We start from the raw sequence: 15,563 nt of genomic DNA, 5'->3' as shown, positions 1-15,563 counted from the left end.
CTTCTTCTTTTTTTTTTTTTTTGCCAAGAACAACCAGATTTGGCAGGAAGCTCTGACACACAAATGTTAGCTCCCAAGCAGTACCAAATGTGTCTTCCTAAGAACTGTGGTCAGACACACTAATGAGGTTCTTATGGGGAAAAATAACAATTCTTGACTTGAAATCTGAGAAACAAAACAAACTAAAACCAAAAAAAAAAAAAAAAGAGTTACTTTAGTTGATTTTCAAAGTTGGAAGAATTTCCCTCTATTTTTAAATTTTTTATTTTTCTTAAGAAATATTTTTCCTCTACGAAATCTTGATTTGGGAAACAAAGTACACTTTCCAAACACCTACACAGAAAGAATATTCAGGGGACCAAGCAATAATTTTGAGATTTTAAGATCATAAGATTTAACTTGAAAGTTGGGGAGAAAATTCTGTTTAGCTTTGCAAGATTTTTATGAGGATTATCTAAAGATTATGCAATAAAAACACATATTGTTTTGTCTTCACAACTAGGACTGGAAAAAACAAAAGGGGTCAATAAGAACAGCAAAGGCTTTCATTAAATAAACATTCAGTAACATGTGAATAAAAATTTCATATTATATATTTATGGGTTAAATCTACCAGTTTGCTAAGCCCAAGCACTAGCACATGGTAAGAGTCCATTGTAGACAGAATGGGTGCTGAAATACCTACTTCCCCAGCAGAGTATGCTTGTTTAGCTGCTATCTGGTTTTGTTAAGGTTATTAGCTCATCTGAAAAGTGCTAAACTTTTCTGAGAGGAGCTAAAGGTGGTTTTGGGTCCTGGTCTACCTGACACCATCTTCTCCAAAGCAAAATATGTGTCCTGAACCCAACACAAGTCCATGAATCTGAGGAACTGTCCATGTCAGGCAGCACTGTTGTTATAAGGATGGAACCACCATAGGAATAAGAAATAACAGTAACCACAAGTAATCGTGTGTTAAAGAAAGTAATTGCTTTTAAAAAATTTTAATTCATAAAATTAAAACACACATTTTTGGTTAAAAAGTGATAAATTTTATGCACATTTAAAAAAAAAAGTATACATTGGATCCTGCTATGTTTGCTCAGACACAAATTTCCTGGTTCTGATGGGTATCCTCTAGGACTTCTAAGCTGATAAAAATATATCAATAAGCACAATGTACTGAATAAGGTATTACCAACTTGGAGAGCATCTAGGCATGCCAGATGAAAGTTTGCTGAATGAAATGGGACTATCTAAAATTATTTATGCTCATTAGACTCTCTAGCAACTTATTATCCAAAGCAAACAGATGTATTTTGTAAAGCATTCCACAGGAAATACACTTAAGATTCAGTTTAACAGGGAAGAGGGATTTTTTTTCTATAGGCCCATAGGCTTAATTTGACACAATTGATCATTATATTTCTCATCCTAGGATTACACTTTTTTCTTTAAAGATCTGGAAAAGTTATAAAACTTCTCTGGGCACCTCATCCTATAAAATTAATTTCTAATTCTATATAACAGATATATAAAACATGGCTCTCAATACCACGTGCTTATGAATATTTGTAATACAAATCACTAATAGTAATGTTTTTTAAACTTTTGATCAGAGAATTGTACGTATTAACTATTATTACTGACAGAAATGAATATCCAGAACAGTACCATCTTATGTGAAAAGCCTGGGCTATTTAAAAGACCATGATTTACTTGTGGGGATTTCCATCCAAGCCTCTTCAAGTATTCAAAATCAGGACCAGCTTATTCAAAGCCTGCAGGGGACAGACGGGCAGTTAATGACAGGGGAGGCCCGGCTGAGGGTTGGTGAGGGTCCCCAGAAGAATCCTGGCTTCATCCGAAGCAGGCAGCTACCATTCAGCATACGTGGGGGTGGGCTAAGTAGTGGCAGATCTTTTTTGGATTTTCCATGACAAATCTGGGAGGTTCAGAGTTTTCAGTGAATTCTTATTTTTAAATGTGATACAAGTCAAATCCAGCATTTCTACATGCTGGATTCAGTCTACAGGTTGCCAGTTTGAGACCTTTAGCTTTACTATTTACTTCCTAAATATGACAATTGTATGCCTATTTAGCAACTGGAGAAAGAAAAAAAGCAAAAGTAAATGAAACTGGGAATTAATAAAACAAACTTGCAAAAAAGGACTGCTAGTCAGGCATAAAATCAATAAATCAATATATGTACTTTCTATAGGCCTCATGTACTTTCCATAGGCGATCAGAACATCACCAAAGGACTTTGCCCTGAAGTTCACAATCAATTGAAATTTTAGGACGTGTCTTATGAAGACTTTTATCAACAGTTTTTTGTGGAATAAATGTGATAGGTAAATATGTAGAGAATTAATTATTCAAATAGAAGAAATGAAAGCAACAAATCATATCAAAAAAAAGGTTCTGTTGATGCTGTATCTGGTTGTCATGAATGTAGGCAAACAATTAGCAGACTTTCAGTTCCACTGTCCAAATACAGTGTTTGATCACTGAACTAGATAGTGCTCTATTTGGCAAAGCTCGCTCTGCAACTTGAATTTCAAAAGCACTGAAGTAAACTTATGAAAGAGTTCCCCCATGGTGGACATAAGAAATGCAAAGTGTTCTATGAAAATATGCTCCCACAGCTCCATGACATTACATCCAGCCAAACTAAAACTCTTCGGATGTAATAAGCTGGTTGGGTTGCAATGCTCTTTTAATTTTAGCAGAGACCTTGCTCTTTATAACTTCATATATTAGCATCCTTGTAAATTCACATCTTAATTTTAACTATTCTGGGAAATTAGATAATTGCTTACACAGTTAGAAATATAGGACAGAACATTCAGAGGAGACTCGGTTTTCCTAAGTCACATTTCACCCAGATAGGTCACTCTCCATCTTACTGATGATTTCCTCCACTTACAGGAAAGTATAGAGAGTTTTTGCAAGGATCCTGAAATTCACATAGAATAGGAAAAAGAAAACACGCACAAGGACTTGAAGCTGGAAAACATACGGCTTTCCAAAGAATAGTAGACAATGGGGGAGTCTGGAGGAATGGGTAAGTGCGCTTGATGCACGGGTCAGAGCTAAGTAGTTGGGAGAAGCAGAGAACAAGGCATGAAATCAAACTGGCTTATAGAAGCCCCAGTAAGAGGCAACAGACAAGACACAACAGGAGCCTTCTGAAATGCAGACATGAACAGTTATATAATGAATTTAATAGGATGTAGTCAAACAGGTTTGATAACTGTGCCCCACATGTCCCACTGTGTCCTAGATCTCTTAATAGCAAAACTTTTCTTTTGATTTGAAATGTCTGAGTAATTGCCTCAACTCTCATATCACTCATTCCAAGTACCCCTGAATCCACTACCAATCAACCAATCAAGAGTTATCAATCTTGCAAAGATAGAATTGTTAGCATTTTGGCAGCTCTAAGGAGAGAATTTTGTAACAAGGACCCTGTAGCTTCTGAGGTTACCTGGTCTCATCCTGGAATGTCCTGCCTTCTTGCCAACATTTTATATGTCAAAGGATAGGAGTTAAATGGAAAGTGCACTGTATACAGAGTCATCTCTGAATTTAGATTTTAGGACAAACTAAGCTCCAAAACACATTCTGGGGAACCATATACAGTTTTTCTAAGTTTCTAAGTCACGGCTCCAGTGACAAATAAATATGGACATTTTAAAATTGCCCATTATCCATAATCTCGTTAGATAACTATTTGGACATGCCTTTTACAGATATAATTTTTTAACTTACATCACTGAACGTCCTATTTCTGAACGTGTAATTTCAGAGAAACTCACAGGTAGTTAATGAGTTTGATTACATCTCTCAAGACTTTTCATTTTAATGATCAAGAGTGCATTTTCTTTAAAGGGAGAGAATCAAAACCTACATTAAACCTGGAATCCAAGGGATATTATTACCCACAAAGCAAAAATATTGAGACAGATAGTGCTACATATTGTGTGTCCAGGGAAAAGTCAACCCACCAACACCTTCTTCTCCGGGAAGAAATGCTCACTGACAGACCCTCCAAAAGAGCCTAATCAATGCATCTATCTCAGAGGGTAGAGACACAGAGAAGAGGCAGGGTGAATGCAGTCAGGGCTCTGGGTTACTTACATATCTAGTTATTTTTGGTTGTGCAAATTACTCTGAAAGTTCTCCACAAAGAATAAAACTTTTCTAAATCAGACCCCAAATTAAGATTTTTGCAAATTGTGGATTAACTAAAGGAAGAGTTTTAAAGAAATTTGAATGTTCTTATCTTTGAGTGATTTAACTTTGAGAAATAGTCAAAGAAGAGTACAAAAATCTCAGTAAAAGATGCTCATAATAGTAGCTTTTTAAATAATAAAAGTGAAAACTATCTGATTTTCCCCAAACAGCAGGGGTTTATAATCCAATTAAATTCTACTGCATATTTTAAAACATGCAAATTATAATATATTATTCAATAAGGCAGGAGGCAGAAATTTTAGAAAGAATTTTTCTTTTATGTATGAGAGAAAACTGTATTTTGCTATATTTCTAGATTTTCTATATGATATATAGAAATAATATGCTTTTTTCTAACAACACCCAATAATAAACAAATAAGATTAAGATTAAAAGATATTTAAAAAAATACTCCCTAGGAGTTAAGAAAGTTGCCTGCCCAAAAAAAAGCTTGCCCTCCTCCTCCCTAGCCTCCTCCTCCTCCTCCTCCTTCTTTTGTTCAAAGGTTAATGCACTTTATATGTTTCCAGTTGAAATTGTGGCGATTCTGGCTCACTGCTGTCCATCACTTGACAATAATCTCTTTGTGTTCTTAAGTTACAGATTTATTTTCTACAAATGTACTATATTATTATTCTTGGAATCAAAATTGGAATCATCAGACAAAAATAGCCCTGGATTCCCGAAAACAAGTGTCTGATACATTTGTAGACTTCTTTGAACTCTTGTCCAAGCCTCCCCAGACAATTTGAGTTGCTGTCTTCTGTTTCTTTAGCTTTCAACAGCAACATCTTTTTTGTTCCCTGATTTCTGATTTTCTGTGAATTAAAAAAAACTATTACTTGGCAGGATTTTTTTCTGCTTATTTACTTTGTAGCAACAAATTTATAAATTTTCAAATTTCCAAATATTTTAGCTGTATTTCTAATAGCATGTAAGTCCAATAATCTCCTTTCCCCTATTTTAATTTTTCTACCAAAATCAACTTTATCTAATGCCCCTATGTTTTTCAGTCTGTGTGAAACTTTACTCCAATTTAAATAAAAATTAATAGTTCTCTTGTAATATGTACTATAATATCTTTCATTTGATGTTTCTTCTCTATTCCTTTTAGTTTCCTTTGCTGTCTTTTGACCAGTTTATTTTCTTATCTCTTTCCCACTAGCCTTTAGAAACTCTGATTAGTTGTTTTGTACCCCATTATTTTTTATTGAGTATTGTTTTAAAAACTCAAGAACAGGACAAAAATTCCATGCAGGTACACATGTTCATCTTTCTTTACAAAGAATTACAATGACTCCTGTGGATCAAAGACTTTTTCCAAAAAATATTCTGTACTTTCTCTTCCATCTGAATTTCATTAACCTGGTGAAAGAAGTAGATTCTATTAACCATACAGAGACAGTGGTAACATATGGCCTGTATCTTAATGGAAAGCAAGAGTCTGAATAAGCACAGAGTAGAGGAAAACATACGTATGGCCTATAGTGAAACAAGGCAGTTTAAAACAGTGGGTTTGATTAATGAAGATAATATTTGAAAGGTATGGTAGAAACCACCCTTGAAGTCTCATAAACTTCAAGATACATAGCTTTTTATGGATACTACAGAATATCAAAGGAGAAAGCCATTGGGAGCATAGGGCTATAATCTTTAGCATGTATTCTTGGGTCATCAGCAACTTAGGCTGGAGTTGAGTATAATAGAGAACAAGTACAGGTGCACCTTTAACTGTGCCTAAAGACTCTATTCGTATATCCTCTGAAAATAGCATTAGTGAATATGGCTAAAATCTGTTTGAGTCAGAAGTGCACTTCAAAGTCTTCTGGGTAAAGAAGAATAATGTAAAGAGATGTCTCCATGGCACCCTTCTGTTTAGTGTCACTCTTATTAGATTGCCTATTATCATAGAATAGACTAAAACACAGTCAAATTTCGCCTCATGACTCACTACCTCCCTAAAAGGTTATCTATCTCCTTAAAGAATGACAGGCTGGGCTTCCCTGGTGGCGCAGTGGTTGAGAGTCCGCCTGCCGATGCAGGGGACGCGGGTTCGTACCCTGGTCCGGGAAGATCCCACATGCCGCAGAGCGGCTGGGCCCGTGAGCCATGGCCGCGGAGCCTGCGCGTCTGGAGCCTGTGCTCCGCAACGGGAGAGGCCGCAACAGTGAGAGGCCCGCGTACCGCAAAAAAAAAAAAAAAAAAAAAAAAAAAAAAAAAAACAGAATGAAAGGGTCCTAAAATTGTACTATAGTAAGCAAATATCTAGTAGGCATTTCCTGACTGACACAACCAGGCTATGGCTTAGAGGGCAATTTACTGGGAAATCTTCTAAACTCTTAGAGACTGAGGTACACAATGAAGAGTGTATCTACATGTAACAAGATGGCAAATTGGATTTTTTCTATTATCTTTTAATTGGGAATAAGGTAGGGGAAAAGATGCTAGTTATCCCACAGTCTCAGTTAGCGGGACACCAGTGAGCCCCCAGCAGTTATGACCAGCTATGTATCCACAGGGCTTACGGAGACAGACACCGGTGTCTTCTCATTACAACGTGATCACCTTCATCTGCATCCCAGTTTATGTAGGAAGCAGAGGAGTGTGGCTGGATTTTGAGTTGAATGTTTGTGAAGCAATCGCTTTCCTCTGTGAAACCTGGTATGGGGGGAGGGGCAGTCGCAAAGAGTCACTCATAGAGGAGGGGCGCTGAAAGAAGGGGAGACTGCCCCCCACCCCAGAATGAGTAATTCCTAAGCTGCAGAACCCACAGGCCTACCCTGGGGCAGCCACCAGAGTAGAGTGTGATGACAACGTTCTGGAGGAAGATGTTTGGAAACTTCCATTTCTAGCATGTTGTCATTTTAAGTAATCACCATCCCCTGTGCCCCATGAAGGGAAAGAGAGGCACGAAATGTGTACTGGACACAGAATTGGGTCCAGGGATTTCTACCAGTGTGAGGCCTGCTGGAGTAGCTCAGTGCACTGGAGTTTGAAAGAAACATAATGTCAGATGCCTGGAAAAAGAGGGTGTCCTGGGCTTCCCTGGTGGCGCAGTGGTTGAGAGTCCGCCTGCCGATGCAGGGGACACGGGTTCGTGCCCTGGTCTGGGAAGATCCCACATGCCGCGGAGCGGCTGGTCCCGTGAGCCATGGCCGCTGAGCCTGCGCGTCCGGAGCCTGTGCGCCGCAGCGGGAGAGGCCACAGCAGCGAGAAGCCCACGTACTGCAAAAACAAAACAAAACAAAAAAACAAACAAAAAAAAAGAGGGTGTCCTTCCAGGCTTCAGGGCCTCAGAAGAACAGAGAAAGGAATCCAAGCACTTCCTATGGCTCCATGTGTTAGAGAATTTCAGGTGACAAAGGGCAGGAACTGTGTTGTATCTGTGCACCTACTGGACCAAGCAAAGGGACACAGAAGCCAGGAAATGGACTGCAGGACATACTGATTGGTTTTGACAGAGACAAAGGAGGCAGCTCACTGCCCTTTGAGGGAAGGATGGTTCTTGAGCAACAGAGGAGGCAGGGAGAAGGATGTTGTTCCATGAAACAGGTGGGACTACAAATCAGCTATGGGCTCCAGGATCAAACAGAACCAGAATGAACTAGAACAAGCCAGAGGCACTCTCCATAACTGACATGCTGCAGCCTCAAAAGCAGTCTCCTCCTCCTCATTGATGGTGGACGAGAAGGTGGCCTCAGAAAGATAAGAGTCCAAAGGGAGGAGGGAAGGGGGATCTACTAGAGTAAGTACGGAGGAACTGTATAAGCAGCAGATCATGTCTCTCCACCCCCATCCCCAATTCAAGCCACTATATCCACAACCAAGGCTGGCCCTGGTGGGGTATGAGTCGGGGTGGGAGAAGTACGGAAAGAAGTTAAGCTTGACACTGAATTTGAGACTGGTCTGATAAAGCGAACTAGACTGAGTTTTAAATAGCAACTGAGAATGTCTTAAACCAAAACTGAATGGAAAGTTAAGAAATCTGTCCAAGATTTCATTACGGAAAAGTGGAATTGTCGAGGGTGGGAGGGAGGGAGACGCAAGAGGGAAGAGATATGGGAATATATGTATAATTGACTTACTTTGTTATAAAGCAGAAACTAACACACCATTGTAAAGCAATTATACTCCAATAAAGATGTTATAACCCCCCCCCCCAAAAAGTGGAATTGTCACTATAGCACAATTACGGGAAGCTGCAACTAAAACACTCAATAAAATGACTAATAATGCATTAAGGTGAATTAGAAGAGGCACTTTCATTTTTCTCTCCATAGATGAAGAAGACAGTGATGACCGTGAAGTGGCTACTTATTTGTCCCATCTCCAAATCAGTCCATAACTATGTTGATTTGCTTAAAAAGCAAAGTATTAGCCAAGGTCTACCCTTGAGTACAGCATGAGTGGTTAAAATAGGAGCTTTGGAGTCGGAAGGACTTGGGCTGGATTCTGTTGGTAGCCAGGTCACTTTCATCTACTGGAGCCTCAGTTCCTTCATTCAAAAAAGTGGGGATAATTATACTTACTTCAGATGGCTGATGTAAATATTGATTGGAATAATTTATGAAGAACACTTAGTCCCTAGTAAGCACTCCATAAATATTATCATTGTTGATATAAATAAAACATTACTCTGCTTTTCTGTCTAGATGGCAGTTATGATCATGGTAAAATTCAATCACTGTCAGTACACTAACCTCTCTGCTTTGTTCCAATTAAAGGTGCCAAGGCCAAGTTGGTTCATGTTCATAATGGTGCCCTGTAACAGTACTGATGGACAAAAAGCCTTGCTGAGATACTTAGAAAAAAATAAAATATTGGAAGTGCTTCCTAGCAGACTAACACTTTAAGAAGAGATCATTATTTAAATGAATCACGATGTGCTTTTGATTCAAGATGCAGATGAGAAAGTAAATACTACTCTTCTAGTACTCCTACAGTTCTTTCCTCGAAGAGCTTTTCTTCCTTTTCCCCTCATTTGATTTGCTCTCAATTTTAATTTAGTTTCATGTATGGGAAAGTCTGCCAAGGTTGGAAGAACTGAAATTTGATCTACTTCTAAATATTTGTTCATAAAGCTCTAGTGTTTTTCCAAGTCAGTATTTCAGGGCACTTGCCTCCCCTCCCCACTGAAGGCTGACGCCAGCAGCCCAGGAATCAGGAGTAATCCTTGACTTTTGAACCAGTCTGTTGGCACAGCAGACGAAAACATGTGACTATGCAAATGTCCTCAACTTTCAAAAATCTGGAAAAATACAGAATAGAATGATTTGAAAAAGTATTCAAAACTATTTTTGCCAAGAATTTCTGTGGCTATCAGAAAACCCTTCCGAGGAATTAACTGTCTTCTGTCACCTCACCTTCCTCCCTATCTCCTAAAGGTGATTTCCTCATTCTTTTCCTCTAGATGCAGTTGTTGAAAAAAATGGATGATCTTTCTGTTTCACATTAACAGTAATACTTAACTCTCTTGGTCTCAATCAAAGTTAAGGTCTAAGGTTTTGCTGGGGTTTAGGTGCTTTGATTGCCACAGTTGATTTTTAGAAGTATTCTTACCTACCATCTCTTCCCACTCCAATTTACTCAAAATAATCCTACTATTTGAGTAATTTCTATCTTCACAATCTCTAATTCCAACACCCCTAGTATCACCCTACCAACATCACCAACACACACACACAGAGACACATTTTCTTCTGAAGCAAACTGGGGTGCCATTGATAAGCCCAAGAGTGTTACTGTAAATGCAGTAGTTGGCCCTCCATATCCGTGGATACAAAGCCCATGGATGTGGAGCGCTGGTTATATTCTTTGCACTCTGCCATTTTATATAAGAGACGTGAGCATCCACGGATTTTGGCATGCGTAGGGGTTACTGGACTCAGTCTCCCATGGATACTGAGGGACAGCTGTACAAAGAAAAATGCTGAGAAGGAAGTTGAAAAGGAGGAGGGAGAAAGTTTGGGGACAGAACGAAAAGAATGAAATAAAGAGCTTGGAGTGGAAGGAGTTGTATTTAAGTTTACTCCAGGAGCCAATATGTTCCATTAATTGATTTTAATTCTTTTGTTCAAGATAAGTTGATTATAGAACCTTTCAGAATTCCCATTATGGTTTACCTTTTCCCTGCTTTGAACTCCCTTCATTTCAATTTCAACTAAAAATTATCCTGTACTATCATTTCAATTTGCCAAAATTTCACTTCCTATCAGTTCCATTCATTCTCTTTAGGACAAGTTGATCACACACAAATAATAAAACAAGATGATGTTGGCCATATTTAGATAAGCCTATCTAAGACAAATCCCTTAATAGCTCATCATTAAAAATATATATATCTGGAATATTTTTTCTAACATACATAGCACGTCCATTCCTGTCCTGTGCCCCAATGCCTAAGAATACTTAGTTAGGAACTTACACCAATCAGAGCTGATCTGACTGAAGGGACACTGAACTTCAACGGCCAGTTACTCTAAGGCCAGTCCTCTCAAAAAGACAGTGAATAAGGAAGGGAAGGACCTGGGAGAGTCACAGCTGAGTTGGAAGCACTGTTTTCACACTGCTGCAAAGTATGTACAATTCAGAGTTCTCCCAAGCTTGTACCAACAGAAGCATTTCAAAAACAGCAACAGCCATTCAAGGAATTCCTGCTCTGCTTATGGGTTTATAAAAACACAGTGAATCCTGATAACCACCCTGAGGGTTAAGTATAACGTCATCATGCAATGGACATTTGTTTTTGCCTCCCTAGCATCTATTTCCCCTTTTTGGATAGCTCCAAATTTTGACTGGGGATCCATCCAGTGCCTACTCTCAGTCCATCTCTTTGGATGGGGCTCTATCCTCAGCTGCAGGAAATACAGCATGTGACCAAGCCTGGCTTTGCTAAGCACCTCCTGACCTGGCCACAGAAAGTGGTTGAGAATGTCTTGGGAGAACAGAAACATGCCCTCTAACTGATCCTTAACCTGAAAGGCCGTAGACTGAAGCTGCTAGGAATGGCTTGCCACCACCAGGGGAGAGCCTTACGAGCATGGAACTAAGGGCAAAGGGAGCTGAGATAGGAGAAGAAACAAGAACCTGAGTCTCCCTGACATTGTTTGGGCTCTGGATCAATCTGAATCCTGAATTCATGCCAACACCTCAAAATTTTAGTCACTTGAGCCAACTCATTCCCCCTCTCTTTTTTGAGTCTGACTGGATTGAGTTTTCTGTACCATGCAAGAGAAAGAATCTTAACTGATATGCCTGATTTTATAAATAAGAAAACTAAGATTTTATACTTACTGAAGGACATACGGTAAGTGGCAGACCTGGATTTTAAATCTAGTCTCTTTCACTCAAAACACCATATTCTTCCAATACAACATGAGGCATGAAGGCAATAATTTCATTTTGAGAGGTATGATATTTAATTTTATATGTCAATTTGGCTAGGCTATAGTGCCCAGGGCTTAACCAAACGCTAGTCTAGATGTTGCTATGAAGGTATTTTGTAGATATGGTTAATATTTACAATCAGTTGAATTTAAGTAAAGCAGATTATTCTCCATAATGTGCACGGATGGGCTTCATCCAATCAGTGGAAGGTCTTTAAAGCAAAAACCAGAGAAGAAAGAATTCGGCCTCAAGACTGACACAGAAATCCTGCCTGAGGTTCCAGCTGACCTATAAAGATTTTGAACTTGCCAGTCAATTTCTTAAAATCTCTCAGTCAGTAAATCAATCTCTCTCGAACCCTGACGGACACAAAGATTAACTGAAGGATACTCAGGAGAATGTGGGACAGGGCCAAAAGAAACATACGTTTCTCCCTCAACAGGTCATTTCCTAGATGACTTTCCAAAATAAGACAAGGACAAAGCTCCATGATTAAGGTCACAAAGACACTTTTTCTGTCAAGTGCCTGATGAGACATTTTGTTTGCTTTGTTTTTTTCCAAAGTGAAAAAAAATTGCAGATATTTAAAAATAAGTCGTGTCAAATTGTTACTGTCAATACTTTTTTAAATGCAGGCTGATTTTGAAAATAAAAGGCAATGAAGAAGCAGTGGTGTGCACAGGTTTGAGAGGATTTTCATATTCTTTCAAAGAGTTCGATTATAGTTCAGGGCAGGGACAGAGTCTCGAAGGAGCACTCACCAGTACTACCATGATTCACACTTGATTTCTCATATCACTCTTTCCTACAGTCACAGCATCCACTCAAAAGATGCAGCATTTTCAACACAATATAGAGGGTAACTGAACCATCAGTGTGGCTTCACACTGCAACTCTGCTGACGTTTGCTAAGATGCCCAAACCCAATGGGATAAATAATTCAGTTCCCCTGAAAGATATGAGGGAAGGGCTCTGATGGGTTGATAAAGAAGAATGCTGCTGTCCTCATCTGTTTTCAAAGGATGCAAGACTTGTCAACTCTATCCTAGTTTTCAAATAAACCTTGAAATTCACAACCCCAAATTGAGATTCTCATTTTCAGCCACAGCTATTCTTGATTTCTGTTCCACTGATACTACAAGCATAGAGAGATAAGTCAGATGATTTGCAGCTCAAACTATAAAAGAAGTTTCACAGACACAATAGGAAAAAAGAAGGCTTGGTAGGTTTGGAAAATTCTTTTTCTTTTAATACACTATAGAATGTGAAGCAGAAGCACAATGACTTAATGAGTTTCTGTCTCTGTACTGTGACAAATCTACAATTTGGCCATTGTAAAAGTAATGATATGTTTCATTAATTTCATATGTTCCTTTAATAGAGTATTTCGAGGGAAGGCATTTTTGCTTTAGAAATTAGAGCAAAGAAAAGCTGATAAAAGCTTCAAGTTGGTGTTCGGTACTTCCTGGAACACATTAATAACATTCAACTGCCTTTTCAAACACACAGACAAATCTCAAAGCGATGCTTTGTCTTCCCAGTCATAATCCTAATAATGAAAGACTAGAAATCCTTACCTAATTTCTCCCCACAATCCACCTCCCCCCAATGCTTGCATATGAGTGCGCAAACACACACACACGCATACACGTCACCCTTTTTACAGGTACATTTGGATCTGACAGTTAATATTCTATAACCCCCATGCATCTACTCAATCACTCCTGGGCCACATCCTCTATGCAGTTTCCAAATACCCTTTGGGGACGATTCTTCAGAAACAAGTCACATAACTGCCATGGTCTCACCCTGCCTTTTCATAAATATCCTCATATTGGGCTTTCTTTGGTGGGATCCTCTAGAAGCTGACCCCAGCCAAGGGTCTGAATACAAGAACCTTATTTGTGAGAGCATCTAGGAAGCACGTGAAGTGGGGAGGGGAAATGAGGCAAGAAGCCATTCAAGAATGCACTATTGGGCTTCCCTGGTGGCGCAGTGGTTGAGTGTCTGCCTGCCGATGCAGGGGACACGGGTTCGTGCCCCGGTCCGGGAAGATCCCACATGCCACGGAGTGGCTACGCCCATGAGCTGTGGCCGCTGAGCCTGCGCGTCCGGAGCCTGTGCTCCGCAACGGGAGAGGCCACAACAGTGAGAGGCCCGTGTACCACAAAAAAAAAAAAAAAAAAAAAATGCACTATTGAGGGAGCTGTCTTCGTGGGCAATGGGGATGCAATCCCGCAGGGAACTGGTGGGAGCTTGTGTAAAACGTATCTGGGTTATCCCCACTGGGGCACCTATCCTCCAATTCCCACGTGTCAGTGGCCGAGGGCTGCTCCCAGGGGAATGAAATCCCCACTCTCCTGACCTGCAGTGTTTGTGGATGAAGGGAAGCTGTTGGGGGAGACACAAAGAACTTGCAGTAGGATCCCAGCAGCACATGTGGGATGGGTGAGAGCCTAGAGGACGGGGGTAGAACAAATGTGGCTGCTAATGGTGCCACAGAACGGGTCTGTCCCCTAAGAGAGCAGTCCCCAACATTTTTGGCACCAGGGACCGGTTTTGTGGAAGACAATTTTTCCATGGACGGGGCGGCGGGTGGTTCCACGGTAATGCGAACGATGGGGAGCGGTAGATGAAGCTTCATTCGCTGGCCCACCGCTGTTGACCTCCTGCTGTGCAGCCCGGTTCCTAACAGGTCGTGGACTGGTCCATGGCCCTGCCCTAAGACATTCACTCAACAAGCTCCTTTTACCCCAACTGTCCAAGTGCTACTATCCACGAACCTTACGGCAAGTTTGTGACAGCAGTCACTGAACACATTCATCTGCCACACTTCCTCTTTGCATTCAGAGGCTGGAGGGTGGTGGGTTTTATTTGACTTGACCTTTAGAAAAAACTCTGGGCTTGTTCTATTTTGCTAACAGAGGTAGCTGGCATCTACAAACCCACTGTGAAATTTGGATGTGATCAATGTGTTTATTCTCTAAAAATGTCTTACGTCCCTCTGTGAGATTTCTAGCCCAATCCCATGAATAGAAAAATTAGGCTGGGGTAGGTAGGAAGGGAGAATGGGAGGAGAAATTTACATCAAAGTTTATACCTAAAAAAACAACAGCAGTAGAATAAATCTCAAAGTTGGTTGTAGCTTTATGAAGTGGGAAGGTAGACTTGTTGTCTACTTTTTTTTTTTTTTTAAGAAACATCTTTTACCCAGTCCTGGGGAATTAAGTGCTGTCCTAGCAGCCTGTCAGGGTGGACACCTTGGCCATAGACTGCTGGCATCCTGAGGCTTCTGTAGAGTCATTTTCAATTGGTGGTACTCTTGGCCAGTGAGAGCTATTTTGAGAGACCCACTCATTTCCAGACCTCCATTTATTTACTTTTATAAAAAGCATTAGCCCTGTTAAGAGAAAGCATTGATTCAGGCTATATTGTGAATTATATCATCGTATTTCTCATTTATCTTATCATCTGACTGCTTCCCCAGAACAGGGTTGGAAGAAGCTGGGAGATGGTGAGAGACTCAGGGCAGACACAGGTGAGTCAAAATGGTGGGCTGGAAACACAAATACATTTAGAAACAAAAGCAAACAAAGAAACTAATTTGCAAGCCAGGCATTCACTGAAGATGTGAACTGCCTCCAGCACGCTGTTGTTTTGCAGTCCTAAGCCTCTGCATGAATGAACTGCTTGCCCTTCACACTCATGGATATGATATATCACTAGTTATGCAGGTACTTGGAGGGAGACTTCTGACTTGAAGTCCTAGTATTCCTGGGCCTGGCAGGACATAGGGTGGCATTCCTGGTCACCAGAGCATTCTTCCAGATGAGCACTTTTCTCCATGTACTAGTTAAATCTTCCATTAACTCAGGTCCTTGAAGACACAAGAACAAATGCCTAAATGGGGACTGTGCAAACGTGTGTGTGTGTGTGTGTGTGTGTGTGCGCGCGTGCGC

This window comes from Delphinus delphis, chromosome 3, assembly GCF_949987515.2.
Source record: "Delphinus delphis chromosome 3, mDelDel1.2, whole genome shotgun sequence".
Classification (NCBI taxonomy): Eukaryota; Metazoa; Chordata; class Mammalia; order Artiodactyla; family Delphinidae; genus Delphinus; species Delphinus delphis.
Note: the sequence above shows the minus strand (reverse complement) of the source record.